We start from the raw sequence: 6,000 nt of genomic DNA, 5'->3' as shown, positions 1-6,000 counted from the left end.
TTATGCTCATGCTTGGGTAATTCAGAAATGGCTGAACAGATAGGTTCAACCTTCCAGAAAAGAATTTGCTTCTGAGCTAATATGAAGCATATGAAATTTCAGCTGAAAAGGTTACTAGCAGAGGGAGAAATTTGTAAGACATTGAAAATAGAGATGCCAGATGAATATAAAGATGATAAATGTAGGGGCGCCTGGGTGGCGCAGTCGGTTGGGCGTCCGACTTCAACCAGGTCACGATCTCACGGTCCGTGAGTTCGAGCCTCGCGTCGGGCTCTGGGCTGATGGCTCAGAGCCTGGAGCCTGTTTCCGATTCTGTGTCTCCCTCTCTCTCTGCCCCTCCCCCGTTCATGCTCTGTCTCTCTCTCTGTCCCAAAAATAAAAATAAACGTTGAAAAAAAAAATTAAAAAAAAAAAAAGATGATAAATGTAAAGTAGGAGCTTGGAATGAGAGCAATACCCATGGCCATAAATCTAACAGTACTGGTTATGTCATAATTCCAAAGGTTTTACGTATTTATCCAAGATGAGTACATAGCTCAACATCGTCCTTATCCAGTTTTTTTTTTCTTCTCGGATTCCTTTTGGTTATAATAACACTTCACATTTATGTCATACATTTCAAAATACACCATGTATATTATAAGACATACTGTCCTTTATGTCCAAAGTTACCAGTTACAACAAATAAAACCATTGCAGAGTTGTGAAAACTTGATTACCTGGTGCTTGCCATTCCAAATTCTCTTTACCTAAACTAGGACCACATGTTAGAGTTGGAATGAGGACACACTCACACACCTGCCCTGGTGCCCTCTGCCCACCCTTCTCTCTCTAAGGTGTTTTTATAAGCCCAGCTAAGTTTCTATATCCCTCAAAAAGCCTTCCTTTACTTCCCCAGGTCACAATGATGTCCCAGAGCTCTCTTAGCTTGAAGCACACATTTTGGGGACAGAATCATATAGTTTAATGGTGATTTGCCTTCCCTACCCACATTACCAATTATTTATTAATAAATGAGGTTGTAAATTCCTGAGAGAAAACAGTAAGGTAGAGTTGAGGGAGCTCAATGAACATTTATTGAGCCCTTATCACAAATCAGTAAGTACTGATTTAAATGTTTAAATACCTTATTTAATGCTATAGAGTGGAGGAAAGTACTTATCATCCCTATTTATGGGGTGGAGGGAGGTAAGTGAAGAGGAGTAAATCCAAAAAATTAATAGCAGTGTGCCCAAGTAAAGAGTCAGTTCCCGATGGACTGACAGCTGAAGGTTGTTTTCTGACAGTATTCTTAGAAGCTGGGCAATAAGTCCTTTCTTTCTTTTTTTTTTTAATTTTTATTTATTTATTTATTTATTTATTTATTTATTTATTATTTATTTGTTTGTTTGGTAGGGGGAGGGGAAGAGGGAGAGGGAGAGACAGAATCCCAAGCAGGATCTGCACTGCCAGCACAGAGCCCGACACGGGGCTCGAACTCATGAACTGTGAGATCATGACCCAAGCCAAGATTCAGAGTCAGACACTTACCTGACTGAGCCACCCAGGTGCCCCAACAAGTCCTTTCTTGAAGGGAGAACTGTGTGGTACATTCCCTTTTTCATCACAGGTCACTTCTTGAGCCATTGGATCTACTCCTTCATATATATTTGGGGAGCCTCTCCTCCAAGATTCTGGTGAGCCTCTCTTTCAGGGGGAATCTTAGAAGAGGAAGTTTAGTGGGGAAATTATAATAGCCACCACTGCTTTAGGTCCTAGGGTCCCAAATGCTACTCATTGTCCCCTTCCTCCACTAGCAAGTCAGATCTCCTCACCCTCAAGAGCTGGCCTAGGCTGTTTACTGGGTGACACAACCCAGATTCTCATCTCTGATTGCTGCACTTGTTCATTTACTGTTAAACTGAAGGGAGAACAAAGAGGTATAAACCTATTCCTCTTTGCCTCTATTATGTAATTGTAGCACTGCCTCTTCTTGATGATCAGTGTCAATTACCTCAGCCAAGATAATGACTCTTCTTGCCTGCTGCTGTCTGTATCCCTTGATGGAAGTGGTCTTCCATTGGAGAACAGACCTCGTAACCCTGCAGAGGCAAGAGCTTTGGGGACAAGAGGCACAAATTTCCCAATTGGATAATTTCCCAATAGTGAGTTGAGGCAAGTGTGGTCATTCCTGCTTCTACCTTTTGGTTTCTGGACCCATGGAAACCTCTTATTGGGGATGCAGCACTATATGAAGTCTTTGATTCAACATATATACTGAGCCCTGGAAGGTGGTTCACCATCCTCATAAAGTATCACCTTCAAGATGACAAATTAGCTGTGTTTCTAGGGGGCTGTTCTACTCTTTCCAGCAGCTTCTTGTGGTGCAGTATGTAGTATGACCAGTGGGTGGAAAATAAAAACACTAATTCAAAAAAGATATATGTACTTCTATGTTTATTGCAGCATTGTTTGCAATAGCAAAGATATGGAAGCAAACCAAGTGTTTATTGATAGATGAATGGATAAAGAAGATGTGGTGTATATACACAATAGAATATTACTCAACCACAACAAAGAATGAGATCTTGACATTTGTGACAACATGGATGGACCTAGAGTGTATTATGCTAAGTGAAATAAGTCAGACAGAGAAGGATAAATTGATTTCACTTATATGTGTAATCTAAAAATCAAAGAACTATTTCTGTTTGTTCATTGATTTTGCTTTTTAGATTAGACTCATAAATTCGGAAAACAAATTGGTAGTTGCCAGAGGAGACAGTAGAGGAATGCATGAAATAGGTAAAGGGAATTAAGAGGTACACAAGTCCAGTTATAAAATAAGTAAGGCACAGAGATGAAAAGTACAGAGAATATAGTCAACAATATCGTGATAATGTTGTATGGTGACAGATGGTGACTATACTTCTCGTGGTGAATATTGAATAATGTAATGTATAGAATTGTCAAATCACTATGTTGTACACCTGAAACTAATTTAACATCGTATGTCAACTATACTTCAATAATAAAAAAAAATTTAAAAAATCTGGATCAGGCTATGCATCATAATATATCTAAGATGTTTATTGTTGGATAGCTGATATCAGACCTTTTCCTTTTCCATATTTTTCCTTATTTTTCATATATTTCCATATTTTTCCTTTTCCATGTTTTTCCTTCTGGGTTCAGATATAGGAAGTCAGCTATATAGGATTTAGATTCAGATTTCTCTAAAATGGGCCTGGTACTTTCTTTGCACACACAGCACACAGTGAGAGGCTTGCATTTCTTCTTGCAGCTGAAGGGTATGGCAAACACAACAGGAAATTGAGGGGCAGGCTGAGCTATATATATATATATATATATATATAGCTTCAGATAACTTTTTCATTTGTGAATGTATGTTTTTCTGGGGTATAGCATAAAGTGAGTGTGTATCTGGTTGTGTATCTGGCTAAAATATACCGTCTTAGGGGGAATATACTTAAATTTAGAATTATCACCCTGACCTCAGCCTAGAAGCCTTACTTTTGCTTTCCTTTCTTTTGATCATGAATAGCTTGAGGCATCTCTCTTACTCCTTTCCATTTCATTCATCCTGTATTCATTAGACTTGAGGTGATCAAGAAGAACGCACCTTATTTCTGTTCCTTCTATGCCCCTTTTCCCTTCCAGTTGGTGACATGGGTGGGCTAAGAAGGCTGGACTCCTCCATTTCTCTCTCCTAGCAGGCAAAATAATCAAGAGTGAGCTAGGCTGTTGGGTTCTGGGAAGGGATTGGAACAGGCTTCTTATCTGAGATAGGTGGAGCCAATGAAGAAATTACTAGAAATATCATTTGGATCTTCAAATCCAAGGAATGAGGCAGAAATCCAAAGCCAATGTGCAGAGGCAAACAGTGTGAGACATAAGGGTGAAGGAGGAAGGGTTGATCTTGCAGTGTTGAAGTGGGAGGGCAGGAGCAAAGGGAAGAATCCCCAGAATGAGGAACATCCACAGCAATGTTTCATGATTTGAAAATGAGAAAAGCTAAAACATACCAACTATTACCTTATCTACCAACTTATATATTTTAAATGTGCCAAAAGAAGATGACAGGGGTATGGATTACATGAGTATATCCATTTCCAAATTATGTAGCTAAAAATTGTGCATTTCAATGTACATATATTTTAATTTTTAAAATGACAATAATTAAGAGTAGGAAGTGTGTAAAGGTACAGATGGATCAAGAATGGCAGATTGTTGGGGCACCTGGGTGACTCAGTCCATTAGATCACATTCTCATAGTTCATGAGTTCAAGCCCCACATCAGGCCTCATGCTGAGGATGAAGCCTGCTTGGGATTCTCTCTCTCTCTCTCTCTCTCTCTCTCTCTCTCTCTCTCTCTCTCAAAATAAATAAATAAACATTAAAAATCCCTAAAAAAAAAAAAAAAAAAAAAAAAGAATGAAGCTGTGTGATGGGTACATGGGGATTCATTATACTCTATTTACTTTGTATGTGAAATTTTTCCACAATGCCTCAAAATGTCTTTAACACTCCTCCTTGTTATTAATCTATCCAAAGGCTAATATTGCCTTTTCTCCATAACCTCTCACCAACATGGAAGCAATGAATTGACTGTTTCCACATTTCTGGCTGCTCCCAACAGCCAAGTCCTGAAGTTGCTATAGACCAGATGGTCCAGGAGCAGCCTATCTGCCATAGTCACACCAGGTTATGGTCATGCCAGATTTAGAAGGAATATAAGAGATAGAGATGGTGGCTTTGTGTCTGAAACATGTATTAAATCCAGTACGTCTCCAACCCACAGGGCTCTGTGATGTCAGATCTTCCCAGGAACCTGTAAAGATAGAAGAGACTCATGCTTGTTATTTCACTGCATTGATAATTAAGGCAACAAGACTTGTGTCTACCTGGAAAGTGCCAGACGTTCTGAATTATGAATAGAGTAGGTGAGGTGGCAACAGCTGGCAATTCAACATGTGTGGTTTGCTTTAACAGGAAATCGCAAACTAATCTTTGAGGCCTAACACAGCATGAAACTCACAGAATTACGTGCTCAGGGCTATGAAATTAAAGGCTTGCTGATGAGGAAATGGCCCCCTCATCTACCTCCTCATTAACAGGCCCAGAGAGAGGGTGTGCTGCCAGAGGCTGGTCTTGATGTCTAATGATCTGAGACAGAACTGGAGCACTAATATGAAATGGTATAGTAGAAAGGCGTTCTAATCTTGGATCTTCAAGTTACTATGCAATATTGGGCAATCCACCCAGCTAAGCTATACTTTCATTTCCTCATCTGTAACATGATCTGGCTGATATTTCTAAAATTCCATTGTTTATTTGCCAAAAGGTTTCATTCATCCATTATTGGCAAGTTATCAGTAAGGTAGAATTGCCCTTGGCTCATGTGTCACCTATTTCTTGACAAGGGTCAGTCTCACAAGCAGAGAGAATAGTGACTACTTTGTGGTGATTTAGAGCATAAGGAGATGAAATCCCAAGTTTGCAAACTCCTCACTAGCGATAGCATTTCCTGAAACTACACTAGAAGAGATTTTTTTTTTCTTTGAATTTTGGAGGTTCTTTTTAAGAATCCCTATTAAAATGGAAATGCCCCTGGAAGACTACTCAGCCCTTAGCACTCATTTAAAACTTTGTAGAAATAGTCCATTAGATAAATAGGTCTTGTGGGCAGTAGGAGAAGGGACTGAAGAAGAGTGTGAAGGCACTGATGTGAGTCTAGTGCACTTGGACTCCACCACCCCAAGGAATAGACCAGTTGTTGCAGGAAATGAAATACAAAAGGATTAAGGTTGGGGAATAGTTTGAGGGGACTTGAATCAGTAGCAGTCCATGTGAATTTTAGCACATGATTCCAAAGTTCCTTACATCTGTGTTAAGTACTGAATGTTTGTGTCTCCACACCACCCACAAAATCTACATGTTGAAACCCTAAGCCCCAATGTGATAGTATTTGGAGACGGGGCCTTTGAGAGGTAATTAGGG

The sequence above is a fragment of the Puma concolor genome, chromosome A1 (assembly GCF_028749965.1).
Source record: "Puma concolor isolate L17-30 chromosome A1, mPumCon1.1.hap2, whole genome shotgun sequence".
Classification (NCBI taxonomy): Eukaryota; Metazoa; Chordata; class Mammalia; order Carnivora; family Felidae; genus Puma; species Puma concolor.
Note: the sequence above shows the minus strand (reverse complement) of the source record.